Genomic DNA, 24,541 nt, shown 5'->3' with positions numbered 1-24,541 from the left:
CTTATATGGTAAGTAGGACTTTGCTGGCATGATTAAGTTAAGGATTTTGAGGTGGGAAGATTATCCTGCATTATCTAGGTGGTACAATGTAGTCATAAAGGTCTTTATAAGAGGGAGGCAGGAGGATCAGAGTCAGAAAGGGAGAACTGGAGGACGAGGCCATGAGCCAAGCAGTGCAGGCAGTCTCCGGAAGCTAGAAAAGACAAGGAAACAGATTTTCCCTTAGGACCCCAAGAAAGGACATAACCCTGCTGACACCTTGTTTTTAGTCCATTGAAATTACTTGGGACTCCTGACCTCCAGAAGCCCAACATAATAAATTTGTATTGTTTTGAACCATTAAGTTTGTGGTAATTTATTATAGCAGCAATAGGAAATTAATACAGATGACAAAGAGATACAGAAGACATGAAGTATGAAAGTTTCTGAAATTTTTTAAGTCTCAAACATAAACAGAGGAAAGTGGTTTTCTATTTATGATACTCTTGTCACTTGCTGTCTAGAATATTTTTTATAGTTAAAATGATTTCTTGTGATATACCAAATCTCTATTGACTTGCATGCAAAATAGGAGTGACATTTTTAATACACTGCCATGTGATGAAATTATGTCAGAGAAACTAAATCAAAAGAGACAATAAATGTTAATGTGGTTAGCAAAATGCCTTATAGCAAGTGCTCATTAAATGTTAGTTCCCTTCTATTTGTCCTTACAGAGCTTAGATCTTGAGTAATAAAAGCATAATATTTATACATGTTGTTGTCATGCTTGAAGTTTGTTTTTTTTTTTATCATACAGCAGTTTTTTTAGCTTGATTGAGATATGTAAAACATTGTGTAAGTTTAAAGTAACAACGTGATGATGTGATACATGTGTATATTGCAAAATGATTACTACACACAATAGGGTTAGTTAACACCTCCATCACCTCACATAATTACCTTTTCTCTTTTTTTATTTCTTTGGTGAGAATATTTCAGATTTATCCTAGCAGTTTTCAAGTATATAAAACAGTATTGTTAAATATCATCACCAAGCTGTACATTAGATCTCTAGAACTTACTCATCTTACAAGTGGAAGTTTGTACCCTTTGACTAACATCTCATTACCTCTACCCCATGCAATTGTTTTATTGTATGGCATGAATGTACTGAAATCTTAATTTACTACATCAATAAATAGAAAGATGAAGTTAGCTAGTCTTGTTGGAAAACACTAGGCAATTAAAGGTTCAGTCTGAAACAGACAAAAGAATGGGATGAAACTTACTTATTTTTGACTTAATAGTTGCCAGAATTAATCGAATCATAAATGTGCATAATTTCTTTTCATTTGGAATTTTAAAGCACCTATTCTTAGCAGTTCTTTAATATTAATTTCATGTTAAATGAATCATTATGAAATATGAGGAAAAATATTTTCAAGCCATGTGCTCATTTAAAAATATAATTTATTACTTTCTGCAGGCAATAAAAATATGCTATATTAGTTACAACATACCATGATGGGTGGGAATGCATGTTCCATATAGGAATGCATTTTTACTGAACTAAAGAAAATCAGATTAACACTGCCTTAATATGTGTATACTTTTTGAAACACAATGTATCATTGCTCAATGAAAAAAAGATTTTTGTTTTCTGGGAATTCTGTGTCAGAGATTGTACAATGATAACGTCATTTCCCCATTCTACAATGTTGACAGAATTTAAGCAAGTGGTTATGAGAGTCCCTTGCCTTCCTCTCTCTTGGTGTGGTTTAGGTCCCCTCCCCTACCTTTATTTGAAATGTGCTATTCTCTTGAGTTAATCTCATTTTAACAAATATATGTCTATTGACCTATGCTGCTGGAAAACAAGGTGTTGATTAACTAAAGGCAGACTCTCTTCCCTAGAATAAACTTCACAAGACCAGAGAATATATATATATTTTTCACCATGTTAATCCCAGACCCTGCTATAGTGCCTCAGCTGAGTTCAGCTACAAGCAACAGAGATCTAAAATAATGCTAGTGGTAACAGATTTATTTTTCTTTATTGTAAAAGAGCTCAGTTTTAGGCAAACTAGGTGACTCCCATGATTACTGGGGACCCAGAATCCTTCTACTTCTTGTGCCCTGCCATCCTTACTCCATGACTATCATCCTTGAGGATACCTTATGTTCCAACACTGCTGGAACTCCAGCCATCTTGCCTGACATTAGTTAGGAAACAGCTGAAAGGGGAAAAGCGCTAAAATGAAAAAGCTCTTTGCCCTTTTCTACCTTTCAAGAAGCCTTTCTGAAGGTCTCCAACAGTTTCCCTGTATCTTTCACTGGCTACAATTTAGTTACATGGCCTCCTAATAGCAAGGGCGTCTGGGAAATGTAGTTTTGTTTTGTTTTTAAACTGGGCACCTTGCCTTGCTAAGTAGTGTTCTCATACCAACAAGGGGAGGAAGTGGTAAAATGAGATCAATAAGGACAATGTAATAATTTTTTTGTGAAGCAAATTTATTGAATTAACAAGAATATTCCTTGATACTTATACCCCCCTTTTCTTAAATTTAAAATGTTTTTTAAAAACTGAAATGATGGTAATTTTCTTTTTCCCTCCTAAAGTCTTTACTTGACCAGATAAAAAGTTGTTAACTGTTAGTCTTCTAGTATTGTTGACATTTTACTGGTCCAAGAAATTAAAAATCTACGGAATTCCTGGGACTGTATAGGTGACCTAGATTTCTGGGTTCCAAGATACTCAGATGGATCTGTCTTCAACATAGCCTATGTGCTTCATGCCTTCTGCTTAGAAGTTCTCACTAGTGCTTAATTTATGAAGTAGCCTCAGCCAGTGCTAATGCTTAGAGACAGAGGAGCTGCCACCTCCAGGTCCTCAGGGATTTCTTTTGTGAAACTGAATAAACGTCATTTAAAATGGAGTCGGGGGTGCCTGGGTGGCTCAGTTGGTTAGACGTCTGACTTTAGCTCAGGTCATGATCTAGCTATCCATGAGTTCAAGCCCCATGTAGGGCTCTGTGCTGACAGCTCAGAGCCTGGAACCTGCTTCAAATTGTGTCTCCCTCTCTCTCTGCCCCTTCCCTGCTTGCACTTTGTCTCCCTCTCAAAAATAAACATTAAAAAAAAAAAAAAGGACTTAAAATGGAATCAGTAGGTTAGAAGGGGGAGCTCTCACCCTACCATTTGTCCTCTATTGCAGACCCCAACAGAACTAAGACTATAGTTTCTTACCTCAACAGGAGGAAGATTTTCTCCTGTCCCAGCAACAATCCAGCCAATGAGAGACTGTCGCCACTCAACCAATGAAAAGTGACTACACTTGGAACTCCCACTTTGGACTTTTTATTTATAACAGCACCTCCTAATTCCCCCTCCCTCCTTTCTTCTATGAAAGAGTCTTTCTCTCCTTTGTTCTTCAGATTTGCCTATGGTTTTGCAGAAGCTTGCATGTTTCAAATTGCAGTTCTCTGCTGTTTCCAAATAAACTTTTTTTTTTCTGGTCAAATAACTGACAGTTTTATTTTTAACGTTAACACTCCGCAGCAAGTGAGAGAAACTCTTTGAAAGATTAAAGGAGTAATTGTTGTGAGGATATGGGGGAATCTCGTGGAGAGCTATGAACAGAAAAATAGTCAGTTCGCCTTACAATTGGGCTTTAAAAAAGTTAGGAATGGAAGCTACCTGTATTTCTCATGGCATGATGTGGCCTTTCAACTTTTTTTGCTTTTCTTGGTGAACCAACTTTCTTTACTCCTTACATATTTTTTCTTCCCCCAGTAAGTTTGGTTGGCATGGGGGTTTGGCTCCTGTGGTATAGAAGAGGTACAGTCTCTCAGTTCTGCCATTCCAAATTCCCCAGCAATAGCTTCATTGAATCAGTGTGGGTCGGGTTAGCATTCCATTGCAAGGAGTGAGGCAATTAGTACAAATGTGTCCTCCTAAGCTGCAGTCTTTCAGCAGCCCCTAGAGAGTGAGCATGTGAGGGGAGGGAGATGTACCCGCAATAGTTAAAATACATTTCCATTTTTCCATTAATTTCCACCTCTGGCTGCCCTCTGTTTCCTGATCTCAGGTGCTTTTCCCCTATCAGGGTGGGGGATCAAAGACCTTCACTATTACTTGCACCATTTCTTAAAGCATTTTGTGCACATTCTTATTGTTTCCTTCTAATTCCATGTACATTTTCGAAAACAGAATGCTTTAAGAGGAAAGCAATGTGGTGATTACCATATATAAGCCTCCAGGGTCACATCATCTCCTCCCCCACTTCTGCTCCACCAAGAACTTAGAAAAGTGCTCTAGTTCTCAGCCTGGGGCATAAGCAAGAACACAGCAAGTGGTAATAAGCAAAGCACCAGAGTAAATCTATCTGGATCTGAAGGTGCAACACCTGCTAGTAGAGTAGCAGGAAGTAGAGCTCTGCATCAGGGAAATTGGAATACTACCTACCACATAAGATCACGGTAATAAGAAAATAATCACCCTAAGGAATCAGCCCAGTGCCTGGGACTTAATAAACACTCATTAAATATTCACAGTTGAAATACCAGAGGCAAGTATCAGAGCAGGGGACAACACAGTGTCGAGGCATCAAACGAAAGTTGAAAACTAGGTGCGTGTCTGGACTAACCCTGGAAATGTGAGTCTTACTACAATAGCTACAATCCAAGACAGTTGATTCTATTTGTTGTTGAATTTTAAAGATTTGATATCAAGAACTTTATTTCTTTAAAGTTTATTTGGGGCGCCTGGGTGGCTCAGTCGGTTGAGCGCGACTTCGGCTCAGGTCACCATCTCGCGGTCCGTGAGTCTGAGCCCCTCGTCGGGCCCCTGTGCTGACAGCTCAGAGCCCGGAGCCTGTTTCAGATTCTGTGTCTCCCTCTCTCTGACCCTCCCCCGTTCATGCTCTGTCTCTCTCTGTCTCAAAAATAAATAAATGTTAAAAAAATAAATAAATAAAAGAGCTAAAGTTTATTTATTTTGAGAGAGAGAGCGCGAACACACGTAGGGGAGGGGGACAGAGGGGGAGAGGATCCCAAGCAGGCTCTATGCTGTCAGCAGGGCTCACTGACAAACCATGGGAGTATGAACTGAGCAGAAATCAAGAGTCGGGTGTTTAACCAACTGAGCCACCAGGTGCCTCTGATATAAGGAACTTTGCAGCACTCAGCTGTGATGTTTTCCCCTCCAGAATATAAAGATTCTAATGGATAGATCCCATTAGAATAAATTCTAATTATTTCTAGGAATGAAGTAATTTTCACCTACACATGATATTTTTCATTTTTGCCACATTATTTATGATTAGACTCTGTACTAATTGTTTCTAGACCCAAACAATTGGGTTTCTAGAGGTACACACAATCAATTTTGTGTGCCAATTAAAACTAGGATTTTTATTTAGGTATTTGTTTCTCAGGAAACTTTTCAGGCATTTTACAAAAAGTTCATTTAATTACTGCTTAAAGTATTTGGATAGTTCTATGCATACGGATGCCAAATAAAATGAGTATTTATAAGTCTCCATAAATTTACATTTATGTATTTATACATGTTACTAATTTAGGTCTAAACTAGGCCTAAACATGACATCTTTTCATCTACTGTAAAGTTGAATTAGTCTAGCAACGCTTTATTAACCACTGAATCAAAACCACATATAACTGCAATATGGCAAGACTTCAATTATTAATACTATAAATACTAGAAAAGGACCTGAATACCACAATAGATATTTTCTCTAAAGAAATAAATGGCTTGTTTCCCTTGCCAGTAGAAGCAAGTCTTTAAACATTAACTTGCTCACATTTGTCCCCACAAACACAAGGACTTTCTTCTTATGGCCAAGGTAGCATGATTAGTGTCATTCAAGCATGTATCTAACACAGGCTCTGCTTTGGATTTACCCACAAAGAACTATGCACATTAGTATAGCACAGACCTCTTTAGCGGGAAGGGTATATTTTCAAGAATGAATTCCTTAATACAGTTGCAGATCCTGCCAATTTTGTCTCAAATTCCCAATTGGGTTCCTTTTGGATCTCCCGTTATGGGAGGGGAAAAAAAAAAGATTGTTGCTACTGATGAGGCTTTTGGGGTGATAGTGGGGTTCATGGGGTCTGGAGCTGATGGCCAAGAAGGAATTCTTGAGACTCTTTGGTGCAAAAATGGTGATTTTACTAAAGCACAGGGACAGGACCCATGGGCAGGAAGAGCTGCCCTGGACCCTGCAAAGAGACAGGTTACATTTAGGAGTTGGGGAGGTAAAGTCAAGGGGAACTTTCCAATGAGATTTTCATATGCTAAAGAAGACTCACAGGATACTGGAGGCCTAGCTTATTGCCAAGCCAAGGTTGTTCTTCCCTCTAGCAAAGCATTAAGACAGTAGGGAGTTCCTGGAGAAACATTTCACTCTGCCTGCCTCAAGTATTCGTCAGAGCTGCAGGTTATAAATAAATTTAATTTTATCTACCATTTCCTTCTGCTTTTGTTTCCCACATCACTACCACTAACCTACAGGCTAACTTTGTCACTTACAACTTGTGTAAACTTGCTAAATTACCTAATCCCTGTATTCAATTTATTCTTAGGTAAAATTGGTATTCCTTCATCATAGAAGGCTGGAAGTGCTTGAGTATTTTCATTACATGCATACACTGCTTTGCAGTAAGTTGTTTTGAAAGCAACTATTAAATTGTAGTTTTAAGATTATAAAGTACTGATTTAAAAAAAAAATCTAAAGCTTAAGGTTAGATCCCTGATTATTTCTTCTTACAATTTAAACACCTATGAAAAACCTCCATACACTTCTAAGTTAAAGAATGAAAAGAAAAAAATTCACCAAGACGAGGTAACATTAAGAGGAATGAAGTTTACCGAAAATGTTTTTATTTAAGTGGTTTCGTTGAACTGATCTGAAAACAAACACACTGTATGGAATTGATTGGGAGGGGATGGGTAGGATTATTAAGCCCCCCAAAGATTCCTTATTTCTGTATGACCACAGCTAGCAAACCATATTCTAGTCCGTGTTTAGAGGTTTTACCCCTGGACAAAGACTCAGTTTCTCTTTTAAAAAAACGATTCCCATTTTACCTCTTCCGCATTTTGGGCTGAGTCTTGCAATACCTGGGCAGCAACCTGATTAATAACCCCAAGTTTTTCCTCCCCGGTCCTTCCTGCCGTCTGGTTCTCGGCCGTGAACCCAACAGCGATCCCGCGAAAACTAAGACATCCGCCTCTTCCCCCACAGGTCCTGCAGCGCGCTCGGCTAACTTCCGGCCGAGCCGGGGCTGGCCCCCGCCTCGCCCCCACAAGCGCGAGATTCGTCGCAATTTTCCCGCGATGCCGCGGGGGCGCGCGGCACCGCTCGCCAGGCCCCAGAGTGCACTGCGGGGAAGAGCGCGTGCGCGCGGCTCGACTGCCGAGCGACCGCGGGAAAATTCCAAAAAAGTCAAACAAAACAAAAAAGCAGTACGGGGCAAAGCCAAACTTGCAAGCCACAGAACCCGGGCGGAGGCGTCCTTTCTGCCACTGCCCAAAGTGCTGAAGCAGCTCTGGCTGGCGCAGACCACCCGGTAAGCGAGAGGCCGCAGAACGAGAGCAAAGACGGCTGATTCCCTCGGGGGTCTGGCCGACACGTCAGCCGAAGGGTGGAGGTAGGGTAGGGGGAGGGTAGGGAGGGAAGACTCGCGAGAACGTTCGCCGCGCTTTGCGCATCTAGTTAGGTGAGCTGAGCCCCGGCCGTGTGCAGGGGCTGAGGGGAGGAGGTGGGTAGGGGCTTGAGGTGGTGCCAGCCCGCGGAGGGGCGGAGCGGCGGGCGAGGGGCGTGGCCAAAGAGTGGGCAGGCCTGGGGGTGGGTCCGGCGTAGGGGTCACGCGGAAGAGAGCCCCCGGAACGGTGAGAACTGGGAATAGGCGCTTTGGTTCTTTTGGTTCATTGCGTGCTGGCAGCTATGTCTACTTAAAAGGAGAGGAGCAAAGGTGAATTTCTTCGCCCCGGATCCGTGGGAGCTGTGAAAAGCTCTCCTCTTCTACCCCATCACCCTCTACAGCTGGCCGCTTGCTCTCCGTCGCCCTGCCTCTAGGGCGTTGGGAGGGGGCGAGCCTGTAACCCCTCTTGCCTTCCAGGTCTTTTGTCGCTGAAGGGCAGGAAGGTTCTCATGGGTGATTGTCTCCTTGCAACTTTCTTTCTTTGACCGCCAGGCCAAATCACGTCCAAAGCCCTGATATTTTGGGGGGTTGTTGTTTGTTGGCTTGCTTTTTTGTATTTACGTGGGCGCTTTTACAACCGTGAACCCTCTCTGGTCATCGTGTATGGGCTAAAGGTTTGGAGGGCAAAAGATTAGGAGTTTTTGAAACATGACAAATTTGGGACCAGAATTTCGAAAGAGGCCGAGGAATTTTCCAGCAAAGACCCCCATGTGCCAGTGATTTTGTCCTAATCTGAAACTCCCGTGCTCCAGCTTTCATTTGTAACTTCTGTCCCATTTAGTGCATCTTAACTGTGATATGATTGACTTACCATTTATCACATGAGCAGGGCACTTTTGGGCCACCCAACTTCAGCTATTTATGGATGTCACTCACCCTCAGTGATGTGCAGCTCAGAACCTTTTCTCACTATCCTCTTCAGGAGGGGAGGAAAGGTTGTTACAAATGGTAGAATTCATACCATGTGTTGGGATCATTTATTACATAGACATATAGAAAACATGTTCATTGTGACTTTATCCATTAAACTTAAATTGATGTTTCAAAATAATGGGTTGTGCCAGATTCACATGGAAATAAGCATTCATATGTGTATACAAGAAAGACTGCATCAAAACAATTTGCTTTTCCTAGTTTTATCAGAGGCCTTTTCCTGTAAAAGTTAGGTCCTGCTTCTTTAGAATTGGACTAATTATACTTTAGTATATATTACACTTTAATTCATTTTTTCATTATTCAGTCCTATTCTTGTTTTCTTGAAAAACATTTACCAGAAGTCCAGAAAAGAAAGGCAAACTCTATATTGGAATTTTTTGTTCTCTAATAAAAAGCATTAACTTGATTGATTGGCTGGGTGTGGAAGATGTGTTGCTGCATGTATGTGAAACTGTGCATGTACATTTTAAAATAAATGGTATTTTAAACCAGCTCCATATTTCAGCAAGTAGTTCCAGTAACAATTATACAAATTTTGTATTTATGAAAACCAGCTACAAGGAGGCCAGCCTGGCCAGTAGAAAGTTGGATTGATTACCTAGGCCACAGAGAGCGCCAGAGAAATCTCACATGGCGTGGCAGTTCCAAGTTGGTAGTGGTGGAGCCTCATATCAGGCTGGAAATCAGTACCAAATGGATTTGTAAAATTTTAGTCTGGGGTATGAATATTCTCTGTTCTTGTTTATGGATCTTGACTGACTTTTTTTTTTTTCAATTTTATTTATTTTGAGAGAAAGAGAGTGCAAATAAGGAAGGGACTGAGAGAGAGGGAGATAGAATGCCAAGCACTGGCAGCATGGAGCTGGATGTGGGCTTGAACTCACAAACCCTGATATCATGTGAGCCGAAACCTAGAGTGAGACACTTAACCAACTGAACCACCCAGGTGCCCCTGAATGACTGATTTTAATATGAAAGAGCACCTATGGGAGAAGTACATTGAGTTTGCAGTGTTTTAATAAAAATGTAGTAGAAATTGAGAAGAAAAAAACTTAAAAATTCATCAGAAAAGTTAGATAACACTACAAGTCTTGAGCATTTTATTTTCTAAATATCAATTATTATTATTTTTTTGTGCTCTGGAAGAGACCTTGCAAGTTTTCTGGTCCATTCTCTTAGACTCTTCATAAGTCCTGCTGAGCGTGTAGAAATTTCTCTGTTAAGATCAGTGATACAGGAACATCTATAATCTTGGTACCTTTCTCTAGTTATAGGAAGGCAGAGTTTTAAAGGAAATTACCTTTTTTGAAACTGTATACTATGTAGACTCTGTTTTCTAAAGAATTCAGTGGCTTTTAGTAAATTTAGTAGATTTTTAGAATTGTGCAGTGATTAGTACAATTCATTTTTAGAACATTTGCATCACCCTAGCAGCTTTGCACGTGCAAATTCATAGTCAATCCTAACTCTGGCTTTCAGCCTCAGGCAACCATTGATTTGCTTTCTTGTCTCTATAGATTAGCCTTTTGGGGGCATTTCATATAAATAGATTCATAAAAGTGCTGTCTTTTGGGGCGCCTGGGTGGCGCAGTCGGTTAAGCGTCCGACTTCAGCCAGGTCACGATCTCGCGGTCCGTGAGTTCGAGCCCCGCATCAGGCTCTGGGCTGATGGCTCAGAGCCTGGAGCCTGTTTCCGATTCTGTCTCCCTCTCTCTCTGTCCCTCCCCCGTTCATGCTCTGTCTCTCTCTGTCCCAAAAATAAATAAATAAACGTTGAAAAAAAAATTAAAAAAAAAAAGTGCTGTCTTTTGGTTTCTTTCACTTAGCATGATGTTTTTGACATTCATCCATTTTGTAGCATGTATCGATAGTTTGTTCCTGTTTATTGCTGAATAATATCCCATTGTATGTCTCTACCACATTTTGTTTATCTGTTCATCAGTTGGTGGACACGAGTTGCTTCTACTTTTTGGTTATGAATAATGCTCTGTGAGTATTCATATGTAAGTCTTTGGACATATGCTTTTATTATTTTTGGGGGGTGTTTATGAGTGGAATTGCTGAGTTGTATAGTAAGTTCATGTTTAACTTTTTAAGAAAGTGTCAGACTTTTCCAATGTGGCTATACCATATTATATTCCCACCAGCAGTGTATGGGGGTTTTAATTTTTCCACGACTTCATTTGTTAATTGTGTCTCTTTAAATAGCCATCCCAGTGGGTGTGAAGGTAGTATCATTGTGGTTTTAATTTGCACTTCCCTATTGGCAAACGATGTTGACTATATTTTCATGTACTTATTAGCAATTTCTAAGTCACTTTTGAAATGTCGAAACATTTTGTCCATTTTTTAATTGGATTATGTCAGCCTTTTAAAAGTAAAAGGTTTAAGAAGTAAAAGGTGATTCAGGCAGCAAAATCAGGTTTACTCAGGAACAGCAGAGGAATTGCAATTCTGGACAAGCAAACTATGGTGAACCTTAGGCGAGTCCTGAGAACAAAGCAGGAGAGTGTCCTTTTATAGAGGAAAGGAGTTTGAGAGGGTCTGTTTTGAACAAAAGTTCATTGGAAGAAAATGAGAATTTGAAGTGGTGGTGGCTTCTAATTGGTTGTAGGTGAGGGCAGCTTGCTGTTGCTGGGCAGAAAGGAAACCTTCCTTCTTCCTGCTGGGAGTATGCAAGTTGGGATGAATGATATGTGTATTAGTCATCTCTTCATGGTTTCCAAACTCCAGTTTTCAGTTAGGGTTCCTTATCATATTTTCACACTTTTCTTCCAATCAACTCTTCACCAATCAAGAGTTGGGTCATCTGTTCCTCGTTAGAATTGTTTTTGTCTTTCAGTGTCAGGAAGGACACTTCCTGAATGTCATGTCCCACATCAGAGGGAAGTGCACAGATTGGAAATCATGGAAGCCACGTTTGAGTAACAAGAAACAGTGGGAGGGGGAACTCTCAGGTATTTTACATCCGAAATCTGTATCCATTCAAGGTTATAAGCTAAAAGGAGCAAAGGACCCTACCTAGATCTTCAGGTGGAATTTATTGTAGTCAGTGTGCTTGTTCCCTAATTTTACATGATTGGGTTTCTACTTTGGAGGGTTTGTCCATGTGCAACAGGTGGTGTTTGCTATTGTATAAATGCTTCGTTTGGCAAGTAGGTAATCAAAGGCTATATGCATATCTTGAAGATATTGTGGGTTCAGTTCCAGAACACTGCAATAAAGTGAATATTACTGTAAAATAAATATTGCAATAAGGTGAGTCAGATGGATGTTTTGGTTTCCCAGTGCATATAAATATGTTTATATTGTACTGCAGTCTATTACGTGTACGATAGCATTATGTCTAAAAAAAATATATCTTAATTAAAAAGTACTTTATTGCTAAAAAACGGCTAACTATCTGAACTTTCAGCAAGTTGTAATAACTGATTACAGATCATTGTAACAAATATAATAATGAAAGAGCATGAAGTAGCATATTACTAGAATGTGACACAGAGACACAAAATGAGCAAATGCTGTTGAAAAAATGGCACTGATTGACTTGTTTGACAAAGGGTTGCCACAAACCTTCAGTTTGTAATAAAAGAATATAATATCTGTGAAGCACATTAAAGTGAAGCACAATTAAATGAGGTATACTTGTACTTTAGCCAGTGAGTTAAGTGTTGTTGGGCTGCCGTTGCCTTAGGGCTGGGGTTGGCAAGTTTTCCCAATTCCAGAGGGAGATTTCTAATCATTTGTTCGTTGTCATGAAAGTCCACAAAAGGGGTAACAGCCGTTCTGATGGAGGCAAATCCAGAGTTACATATGCCTCCTGGGAATTATCTTTCAATGTGGTGATGAAGTTTTAATGGGGAAAACCTGAAAGACTTTAGATTTATTGTGGATGTCCCTGGGGACAGTTAGAACTCCTAGTATGCATTGTCTTACAATCCCCCAGTGGTCTAAACATTCACAGGACCAGTGATTCACCACAGAGAAAGATAAAACCAGGTAGTGCATACATACATACATAATGTATGTATACACATACATACATAATAATCCTGCTAGGGTTTGATCACTAATAATGATGTTAATTGGGATTATTTAATTGGCCCCTTTGAACCAAGGGTCAGAGGTGTTTAGGGAATAATTAGGGAGAAACCATCTTGTTCTGTGGACTTGGTTCTTGAAGGCTGTACAAAGGGGGGTTATTTTGCTGCAGTAGGTAGACCTAAGGTAGTAGTAAGAATGATGAACTGTGTAGATGGAATGGATATGATTAGTTGCATTGAGAGTTATGACAGGACAGGTCAAAGCAAGGTACAGGAAAACCTGGTTGTAGAAGTTTGACTCAGAAATCTCTCAAGGGGTGGTGGCATTGGAGATGAGGGAGAAGTTTGCTACAGGGAAGACTAAAGGTTCACAGCTGTCAGGGACAGATCAGGGTTTCTGAGGACAGATCTAACAGAAATGTTTCTTCCTTTGGCCAAGGATTGGGAAATCTATGGTGTGTCTCACGTGATCAGATGGGGCCCCTAAAATGTGGGGCCACCCGATGGGGTGGAAGCTGGCTGTGTAGGCAATGGAAAGATTCGCCTGAGGCATAACAAAGGAGACATTTATTGAATACATTGCAAGGGAGCATCGGGCAGGCAGGATAGCAAAGGAGAGATTGTCTGCTATGAGGTAGTGGATGCAGGCTGTTTTTAAAGGGGGGTGGTTAGGAGGTATGAGCAGATGGAATTTTCCCAAATTTATTACCTGTGCCTTATTGTAAGTATCCCATTGGTCAGTTAGGGCTTATGGGTATTATGGATATTATGTTGGCGTAAAGGGCCTGTCTGTATTTAGCCAGGTGGTTGCTGTGGGCCCTTGTGCCTTGATTGTTTCCATTGTTCAAGTCTGTTGTCTAAAAGTGACCTCTACAAAATGCAAACAAGGTCATTGTCTCTCCAGCATAGAGAAGAAGAAAATAAATTGAGAAAAAGCAGAAAGGGGAGAATATACAGGTCTAACCTCATCATCTTGGGAAAACTGTTTCAGCTGTTGTTTGATTCAGTTCCTGGAAATCTTTAATTTTAGGTCACTGTTGGTGTGCAGGTTTAGTCAGCATTTGGGCCTTCCTTTAGATGAGACACATGGGTCCAGGAGTCAACTCTGGAGTTTTGATGGCACAAGAATTGGTCAGGAATATGCCTTTCCAGTGTGGTCGAAGAGAGTCTTTTTGAAGACGTCCTTTCCAATGGATGAAATCTTCAGGTTACAGGGTGTGGTGCTTGGGGTCTTCATTTCCTGGGAATGTGCCATGAAAACATTGCCCTATAAGCGCATGATTACTTTCAAGGGATGTAATGAGACCTTTGCAATACTGAAATATACCTTTTTTTTAAAGTTTATTTATTTATTTTGAGAGAAAGAGAGAGAAAGCATGAGCAGGACAGGGGGAGAGAGAAAGGGAGAGAAAGAGAATACCAAGCAGGCTCTGCACTGTCTGCACAGAGCCCGATGCTGGGATCCAGCCCATGAACTGCAAGATCATGACCTGAGCCAAAACCAAGAGTCAGATGCTGAACTGACTGAGCCACCCAGGCGCCCCTGAAATATACCTTCTTTTATTAGCTGTAGGTCAAAAAAGAATGAAGCTGGATGCATGGGGTACTCAATAATTATATCAAAGGTGCAAACTTGTGGGTTCCAAAGGGGGTGGATCTGAGATTAGGATGGACAAGGCAGTTCTTTTGGCCAGGGTGTTTGGAGGTTTTCAACAAATTTTGCCAATTGAGTTTTGATAGTGCTGTTGATTTGTTCAGCTAGTCTTGAAGACCGAGGATGAGTGAAGGATGATAAGTGACAGTGAAAATGCTACAGAACTGGTCATACAGCATAGACTCACCATAATAATCCGCCAATAAAATGAATTTCTTGGTCACTATGGAGCTAAGAAGGGTTTCTCCAGTAGGTATGATTTTTTTTCCCCCCCCAGGCAGGATTTTAGCTACTGAAGAGGCAAGTAGCTTGTCTACAAGGAAAGGCTTTGACCCAGTGGGAAGAAGTGAATCACTGCCAGGACATATTTGTATCCATGAGATGGGGGTAGCTGAATAAAGCCAATTTTCCAAATCTCGAATGGTCCATTAGGCAATTTAAAGTACCCAGTAGCAGTGAGGATAGGTTTCCTTGGATTGTATTTTGGGCAGGTGGGATGATCAGAGTAGACATTTTTTTGTGGTTTTCTTACTATTCTCCCCACTAGTATTCAGAAACCTTATCGTTTTATCCATAGACCAGTTGTTTAATGCATGTACAGTGGTCAATAATGGGAACTTTAAAAATAAAAAAAATTGAGGGCACCTGGATAGCTCATTTGGTTAAATATCTGACTCTTGATTTTGGCTCAGGTCATGGTCACAGGGTTGTGGGATTGGAGCCTCACATTTATGTTGTCATTGCAGAGCCTGCTTGGGATTCTCTTGCTGTCTCTGCCCCTCTCCTGCTTGTGTGTGCCCGTGCACGTGCACTCTCTCAAAATAAATAAACATTAAAAAAAGTCAAACTCAAAGTGGATTAAAGACCTAAATGTGAGACCTGAAACCATAAAATTCCTAGAAGAAAACAGGCAGTAATTTCTTTGACATTGGCCATAGAAACATTTTTCTAGGTATGTCTCCTGAGGCAAGGAAAACAAAAACAAAAATAAACTATTGGGACTACATCAAAATAAAAAGCTTTTCTACAGCGAAGGAAAGCATCAACAAAACAAAAGGTACCCTACTGAATGGGAGAACATATTTGCAAATGGCATATCCAATAAGGGGTTAATATCCAAAATATATACAGAACTTACACAACTCAACACCAAAAATAATCCAATAAAAAATGAGCAGAGGACTTGAATAGACATTCCTCCAAAGAAGACCTATAGATGGACAACAGATACATGAAAAGATGCCCAACCATCAAGGAAATGCAAGTCAAAACCACCATATGATAGCACCTCGAACCTGTCAGAACGGCTGAAATCAAAAAGACGAGAAAAAACAAGTGTTGATGAGGATGTGGAGAAAAAGGAACCCTTATGCATTGTTGATGGGAATGTAGATTGGTGTAACCATTGTGGAAAACAGTATGGAGTTTCCTCAAAGTATTAAAAATAGAATTATCACTTGATCCAGTAATCCCACTACTGTTATTTACCTAAAGAAAATGAGAATACTAATTTGAAAAGATATATGCACCCTATGTTTATTGCAGCATTATTTACAATAGTCAAGATATGGAAGCAGCCCGTGTCCACTGATAGATGAATGGATGAAGACGATATATTTGTGTGCATACATACACACACACAATGGAATATTACTCAGCCATAAAAAAGAAGAGATCTTGCCATTTGCAACAACATGGACGTACCTAGAGGGTACCTAGAGGGTATAATGCTAAGTGAAATAAATCAGGCAGAGAAAAGACATACCATATAATTTTACTCTTATGTGGAATTTAAGAAACAAAAACAAATGAACAAAGAAAAAAAGACAAACAGACTCCTAAGTACAGAGAACAAACTGGTGGTTTCCACAGGGGAGGTGGATGGAGGGTGGGTGAAATAAAGAGCGAGATTAAGAGTATGTTTTAAAGTTGTGGTGCTTGGGTGACTCTGTTGAGCGTCATACTTCGGCTCAGGTTATGATCTTGCAATTCATGAGTTTGAGCCCCGCATTGGGCTCACTGCTGTCAGTGATCCTTGGTCCCTCTCTCTCTCTCCACCTTCCCCACTTGTGCTCTGTCTCAAAAATAAACATTAAAAAGGAGTAAACTTCTCTTGATGAATACTTAATAATGTCTAGAAGTGTTGAAGTATTATATTGTACCTGAAACTAATAAAACACTGTATGTTAATTGTACTTTAATTAAAAAGGGGAATAAAAAATGAGAATTAAAGAATTTCTGGTGGAACTGGGTTTTTATTTGGTCTTGAACATGTTTCTCTTTTTATCCTATCAACAACCATTTGTTTGTCAATATTGTTTTTCCTTTTCTGGTGGAGATTGTTGTGTGTCTCTAGTTAGTTTCTCCAGACAACCATCTGGAGGTGAGTTCCTTTGGACTGTAACAGAGGTTTCACTTTTGGACCTTTTGAAGGCAGCATTTTTTTGTGGACATGTCAGTGAAGCGATTTCCTTTACCTTCAAGTGAATGAAGCTTAGAATGCTCCTGGACTTTAATAATAGCCAAAGCAGCAGGTAAGAATATGGCATCCAATAATTACTGAAAGTAAGGGCTGTTTTTAATGTTATCTCTGCTGGAAGTAAAAAAAAGCCAGGTTGTTTATGTAACATTCCAAAATCATGAGCCACTCCAAAGGCATGTCAGTGCAAATGTTGCAATTTTGCCCTTGGCTAGGATATAGGCCGGTAACGGTGCATATAATTTGGTCTGTTGGGCTGAAGTAACCAAAAGCAAAGGTGCTGCTTCAATTATTTCAGAGGTCAATATTGCATATCCAGCACAATATTTACTATTTTCATCTTTCCAATATGAACCATCAGTGAACTATGAAAAATCAACATCTGAAGTTTTATGTAAATAATCACATGGATCAGAAGGTGATCTGTCAGTATTTAGCAGTTGTGGGGGCTTTCATAAGTAGAGGAGGGGAGAAGAGTAGCAAGTTAAGGTTATTACAACAAGCAAGAGTGACATAAGGGGCATTTAACAGGGCAATGTCCTAGGAAGTGAAAGGGCTTAATGAAAGATACTGAGTATGATGAAAGTTAAGAAGAGCTTTGGCAACATGTGGCACAGAGATGGTTAAAGGGGATCCCATGATCATTCTTTCAGTGGCTTTACAGGACGGACAGTAGCAGGTATAGCTATAAGGGGGGGTGGATATCTCTGGGCTATGGGATTTAGTTGTTGTCTCTAATATCCTGCGGGTCAGTGGTGATCTCCATGCTCTTGGGTGAGTACCTCAAGGGCATTCCCTTTTCCATATACAAAAAAGAAAGGGCGTTGATAATTGGGGTGTCTAAGGGTGGGGGGTTGTTATTAAACCAGATCTTTTAAGATCTGAAAAGCCATGTCATCTCAGTCTTCATTGATTAATACATTTTTAACAAGGTCTATTAAGGTTAGGCCATAAGGGAAAAGTTTGGGATCCATCTGCAACAATATCCTGCCACTGTGAGAAAACCTCTCAGGGGACATTGGTTTTGTTTGGGCTTTGAGAAGTTTAGGATGCCATGAAGCCTGTCTGGATCTAGATGCAGTCTTTGTTGTAAGATTAGATATCCTAAGTATCAAACTTGAGTTTGAACAAATTGTAATTTTTTTTTTGTTTTTATTCATTTTAGAGAGAGAAAGCGAGCACACGTAAGTGGGGAAGGGGCAGAGAGCAAGGGGGACAGAGGATCCAAAGTGGGCTCTGTATGGACAGCAGAGAGCCCAATGTGGGGCTCAGACCCACAAACCATGAGATCATGACATGAGCTGAAGGCAGACTCTTAACCCATTGAGTCACCCAGGTGCCCCTGAACAAACTAATTTTTTAAAGAGATTTTATATCCCTTTTTGGCTTGGAATTATAGCAAGTGGATGCTATCTTCTTGTGAGGAGGCTTGGGAAGTGGAGCAGAGAAGTCATCTGCATATTATATTAAAGTGGAGCATCCAGGGAACTTGATATCATCTGGATCAGCCTTTAAAGTTTGTGAGGAAATAAGAAGGGCTTTCTGTTAGGATGTCCTTGGAACCACAGTAGAGGGGACCGCCATCTTGCCAGTGCAACCCAATGAAAAGCCCCTAGCGGCGCATCAGAATGAATTGAAGGTCTACCAATCACCAAGGGCCAGCGCAACCCAACGGAAAGCCCCGAGTAGCGCGCCAGAATGAATTGGAGGTCAACCAATCACCGAGCGACAGCACGACCTGATGCGAAAAAGGCCCATCGGGACCTAAACCCGGAACCGCTGCAGCTTAAAAACCCCACCCCATCACACCTGGGCGCGACTTCCCTGACTCCTCTCTCTCTCTCTCTCCCCCCCTGAGTCACGGAACCTCGCCTGAGACCTTAGTTCCCAATAAAGCCTTTGCTAAAATTTTAGTTCTTGACTCTTACCTTTACCCTAGCCTACGCCTGACCCTAACACTTTGCATGAAACCCTGGGGCATTACTGTCCAGGTTAATTGCTGTTCTTTCCAAGTAAAGGCAAAAAGATATTGACTAGTTTTAATCTACTGGGATACTGAAGAAAACACTACATGAATCAGTCATGAAAGACAATTTGCTCTCAGTACGGATGAAGGTTACTAAGGTGAATTGGGGACAACAGAGTGGCAAAGCAATGACAATATTGTTTATGACTCAGAGGTCTGATGAGCCTCCATCTGTGGCCATTTGGTTTCTTCACAGGTAAAATGGTGTTGCAGGGGATAATGAGGCCCTGGGTCTTAAAATCTTCTATTATTGACTTAATGACATGAAGGGCCTCTTTATTTATAGGGTACTGGTTAATTCTGGGGAGAATTTTTGAGGAATCTGTGGATCTTTAACAGGCGGGGCACTGTGGATTCTGCAAGTATCAGTTGAGGGTTTTGCCCACAGGGACGGTGATAGCTGATCCATCAGGGACAAATGATTAGTGTCCTTGGAATTAGCTATATTGGTGTCAGAGACAGAGCAAATAAGATGTTGAAGCATCATTTGACTTATCTAGTTGGCTATTTTGGTTGCTGTTATCAAATTCTAGAATTATTTCCCCCTTTTGGGAGAGAACTCCCAGCATGATATTTTTCTAAGAAATGTTGGCCCAATAAATGAATAGGGTCAGAGAAACTTCAAGGAGAAAAGGGTGGGTATCTTGAAATGCCTAAGCAAAAAGGGATAGGGTTAGAGATAGGAACCCATTGAGATTTATTAGAGACTCCCACTATTTGAACTGTTTTAGTACTCTGAGGTAGAGGATGTTTAATGGTAGTGGAGTTGAGCACTGGGAATGTAGCTCTAGAATCAGTAAGGACAGAGAGAGCTCGGTTCCTAATCTGGAGAGTGGTTTCACCAGGTCAACTAAAGGAAAGGACTGGGTAAAGTCTTGAAGTTCATTGGAGTCCCTTCACTGGGGTTAGGAGGACATTGGAAAGGCTGGTTAGGGGGCTACATGAAGGTGCCTGGAGCACTTGAGCTTATAGCAGTCTTTCTTCCAATGTTTTGGCTTTTTGCAATAATGGCAGAGACCAGGAGGATTTTAGTTTTGTTTAGGAGACTTCATTTGTTGGGGTTCAAATGAAAGGTTTTTGTGCTTTTCCTTTTATTTGAATCATCTAGGATGTAGGTGACCTTGTTTACTAAATTAATTCAGTCTGGAGTAGACATAGTTTTTCATTCCATCCTGATCCTTTTAATTAGAATAAAAAGATCCCAGTTCAGCCTGTTAATGAACATAGCGTTAAAGGCTATCCAGGTGAACTCAACATCCAAAGGAAGACCAGAATTTTCTTTAAAGATAATTTGGAGCTGGCATAATATATAATAGTCATGCATGGGCTCATTGGGCTTCTGGGTACAAGCCTGAGTCTTACTCCAGTCAGCTCGCTTTGGGAAAGTTCCTGAGAATTACCAAAAGGAGTCACTTGGCAGTTCCTCAAGTCTGATTATGTAATAAGGCAGCAAGGGTTTCTTTGTCCCCATGTTGTAATTCTAGACTTCTTGGAATCATTCCGTTTGGTAGTTTTCATCCAGTGTTGGGCTTTGCCTTCGCTAACAAGCATATGGACTAGCTGATACAAACCAGAGAAACCAGGTTGATAAGTTTGAACAACTGCACTAAATTCCTCAGCAAATCTATGGGGATCCTCAGTTACTTTGGGAAAATCTTTGACTATGGCTTGTAGTTCAACTTTAGCCCAGGTAACATAAGAAATTAAAGGTTTAGCATTTGGATTGGCACGAGATCTGATTTTAAAGGGGCAGGTTTTAATAGGTTCAGGGCAGAAGGTTGTGGGGAGAGGTTTGGAGAAAAAGGAAAGTTCAGTGAAGGGATCAGAATGAGAAAGCCGAGGATATAAAGGAGGTGGGGATAGTGCAGAAGGGAAAGAAGCTGTCACCAGAGACAAAGAGCACAAGGGAGGGGGAAGAAGAGGCCTTAGAAACTTTTTTGACTTTTCTTTCAGTTGTTTGCTTACCTTACTTAGTTAACATGGAAATGGTATTTTGTAAAAAGGTGATTTTAGAATCTTGGATACATTTGGAAGCCTCCAGGTATCAATTAAAATAGGCACCCCATTCAGTCTGTTTAATTTCAAAGCTGTGGTCTTCTAATTTGGTTCTAAAAAATACAAGTTTGGGTGGTTGAAGGTTCCCCATGATGGCGTTTGGAGTTCTAAGTTATCTTTGGCCAAGTTGTTACACTTAGTTAAGGATGAACAAGAGGAGGGACTGTAGTTTTTTTTTAACATAAAACTGGCCGGGGTCCCAGAAGGAGGACTTGTCTTGAGAGAATTTAGAGGATTGAATCTCAGAGAAGACTTATCAAACTGAAAGGGAGAAGACAACTCACAGGAGCACAAATTGGTGCCACACATAGTACTAGGGGTTGTTAGTTCCTTGCGGGTTCATTGCCTTTGAATCCCACTTTTGACACCATGAAATGTCAGTTTTTTTAAAAGGAAAAATATAAATGATAACCAGCAAAATCAAGTTTATTTGGTAATAGCAGAGGAATTGAAACTCAAGAAAACTACGTTCATGAACCATAGGCAAATCTTGAGAACAAAGGAGGAGAGCATCCTTTTATAGAGGGAAAGAGGTTGGAGGGGTTGTTTTGAACAATGTCCATTGGAAGAAAATGAGAGTTCAAAATGTTGATGGCTTCTAATTGGCTGTAGGTGAGTGAAGTGGTGACAGCCTCTCATTGGCCACAGGGGAGAATGGTTGCTGTTGGGTGCCTGCAGCTTATTGCTATGCAGAGAGGAAATCTTCATTTTTCTTGCTGGACTAAGCAAGCTGTAATGAATGATATGTATGTGAGAGTCCTCCCTTCATGACTTCCCAGTTCCGATTTTGACTTGGGTTTCCTTAACACATTTTCACAGTAGTTTGCCTTATTATTGGATTGTAAACATTCTTTGTATATTTTGAATAGAAGCCCATTATCAGACATGTGTTTTGCAAATAATTCTTTCCACTTGTCTTCATTTCCTTCATGGTATTTTTTGAAGTACATAAATTTTAATTTTGAGAAAGTCCAATGTATCAATTTTTTTTCCTTTTTTTTTGATCTTAGGTTTATGATCAGTTTCCATGAACTTTTGTGTGTGGTATGAGATACGGATCCAAATTCATCTTCTTTCCTGTATGTGTATATGCAGTTGTGCCAGCTTTGTTTGTTGGGAAAAAAAAAAAAATACCTTTCCCTGCTTTTGTCAAAACTCAATTGGCCATAAATTATTCCTAGACTCACTTTTGTTTCAGTGATCTGAACACCTATTCTTATACCAGCACTACACTGTCTTAATTATGGTAGCTTTATAGTAAAGTTTGAAATTGAGTAGAAGCTGTCTGGTATTCTTATTCTTTTTCAAATTGTTTTGGCTATTCCGATTTCCTTACATTTCCATGCAAGTTTTAGTATCATCTTGTCATTTTTTTTTTTTTTTGAAAAAAGCCTGCTGTGATGGATTTTAGTAGAAATTGCATTGACTCAGTAGGTCTCTTTTGAGGGAGAAATAAAATTGTAATGTCAACATGGAATGTCTTTTCATTTGTTTAGATCTTTAATTTATTTGAGCATTGTTTTGTAATTTTCATTGTACAAGTCTTGTCCTTTTGTTATCTTTATTTTATAGTGTTTCCTTTTTGATGCTTTTGTGTATAAATTTTTTTTTCATATCCCATTTTTAGGTTTCTCATTGCCAGTATATGAAAATAAAATTGTTTTTTATATATTGGTCTTGTACCATGCAACTTTGATTATTACTTCAAGCAGGTTTTTTTGTGAATTGCTTAGAATTTTCTACATATATACTGTTATGTTATCTGTCAATATAAGCAATTTTATTTTTTCCTTTGCATTTGGATGCTTTTTTTGCCCCTTAAAACTTACAGTACATTGCTGAATGGAAGTGGGGAGAGTAGACATTCTTGACTTGTTTCTGATCTTAAAGGGAAAACATCTAATCTTTTACCAATAGGTCTGATGTTAGATGTAAATTTTTCATTAATGGTCTTTATCAGGTTGAAGAACTTTCCTTCCTATACTGTTGAGAGTTCTTATTATGATTAAATGTTGGATACACAAAATAAAGAGATGTAAAAAGGATATCAAAATATAAAATGTTGGGAGAGGTAGTAAAAATGAGAGTTTTAAAAAGCATTTACACTTAAGTTGCTACCAACATAAAATATACTATCAATATATGTATATAGAGAGGCTGTTAATGTGAACTTCATGGTAACCAGAAAGCAAAAACTTGTAGTATATGTACAAAAGATAATGAGAAATGAATGTAAATATGATACTATGGATAAAGTCATCAAACCACAAGGGAAGAGAGCAAGAGAAGAAGGAAGGAAGAGAGAGGAACTACAAAACAGCCAGAAAGCAGTTAACAAAATGGCAATAAGTGCATACTTATCGATAGTTACCTTAAATATAGGTGGATTAAATTCTCCAATCAAAAGGTATAGAGTGGCTGAATGGATTAAAAAAACCAACAAGACTCATCTATGTATATTGCTTACAAAAGACTCACTTCACATCTAAACAAATGTACAGACTGAAAGTAGAGGGATGGACAAAGATATTCCATGTAAATGCAAACAAAAAGAAACTATTTTACCTAAACTCCTATCACACAAAGTAGATTTTAAAAACAAACTGTGATAAAAAAACAGAGAAGGGCATTGCATAGTGATGAAGGAGTCAATTTAAGAAGAAGATTTGGGGTGCCTGGTGGTAGCTCAGTTGGTGAAGCATCTGACTTCCACTCAGGTCATGATCTCATGAGTTTGTGAGTTTGAGCCCCATATCTGGCTCACTGCTGTCAGCACAGAGCCTGCTTGGGATCCTCAGTCCCCCTCCCTCTCTGCCCTTCCCTTGCCCTCAAAAATAAATAAATAAAACATTAAGAAAGAAAAGATATAACATTTGTAAATATTTGTGTACTCAACATAGGAGTTGAGCTGAGCAAATATTAATAGACTTCAGGGGAGAAATGGACAGCAATGCATTAATAGTAGGGAACTTTAATGCCCTACTTATATCCATGCATAGATTATCCAGCTCCCCTAAAAAAACCAGGAAGAAAACATTGGGCTTAAATGACCCATCAGATCAGATGAACATAATACGTATATACAGAACATTCTATCCAAAGCAACAGAAAACACATTTTTCTCCAGTGCACAATTCTCAAGATAGGTCACATTTTAGGCCACAAAACAAATCTCAAAATTTAGGAAGATTGGAATCCTATCAAGCATCTTTTCTGACCACAGTAGTATAAAACTAGAAATAAGTTACAAGAAAAAAATTGGAAACAATACCAAAATGTGGAGATTAAACAGTCTGCTAATGAACAACCATTAGCTCAACAAAGAAATCTAAAGGGAAATTAGAAAATACCTTGGAACAAATAAAAACAGAAATAGAACATTGCAAAATCTGTGGGATGCAGCAAAAGCAGTTTTATTTATTTTTTAACTTTTATTTATTTTTGAGAGAGAGCGAGCGAGCACATACAAGCAGGGAGGGGCAGAAAGAGAGGGAGAGAGAGGATCTGAAGCAGGCTCCATGCTGTCAGCAGAGAACCCAATGTGGGGCTCGAACCCACGAACCATGAGATCATGACCTAAGCTGAAGGTGGATGCTTAACTGACTGAGCCACCCAGGCGCCCCACAAAAGCGGTTTTAA

The 24,541-nt window shown here is 39.8% G+C and overlaps 1 protein-coding gene across 2 annotated transcripts in view; it reads left to right on the top strand.

Moving 5' to 3' along the window:
• Positions 1-7,384: 7,384 nt before the first annotated feature.
• The window catches only part of FANCC (FA complementation group C), a 262,669-nt gene continuing 245,512 nt past the window's right edge, over positions 7,385-24,541 (top strand). For both annotated transcript variants that reach the window (XM_049634284.1, XM_049634276.1), the window contains exon 1: positions 7,385-7,574. The gene's annotated coding sequence lies outside the window, so the exon portion shown is untranslated. The remainder of the gene's footprint in view (positions 7,575-24,541) is intronic.

The sequence above is a fragment of the Panthera uncia genome, chromosome D4, assembly GCF_023721935.1.
Source record: "Panthera uncia isolate 11264 chromosome D4, Puncia_PCG_1.0, whole genome shotgun sequence".
Lineage (NCBI taxonomy): Eukaryota > Metazoa > Chordata > Mammalia > Carnivora > Felidae > Panthera > Panthera uncia.
This window is presented reverse-complemented; position numbering and strand designations above follow the sequence as displayed.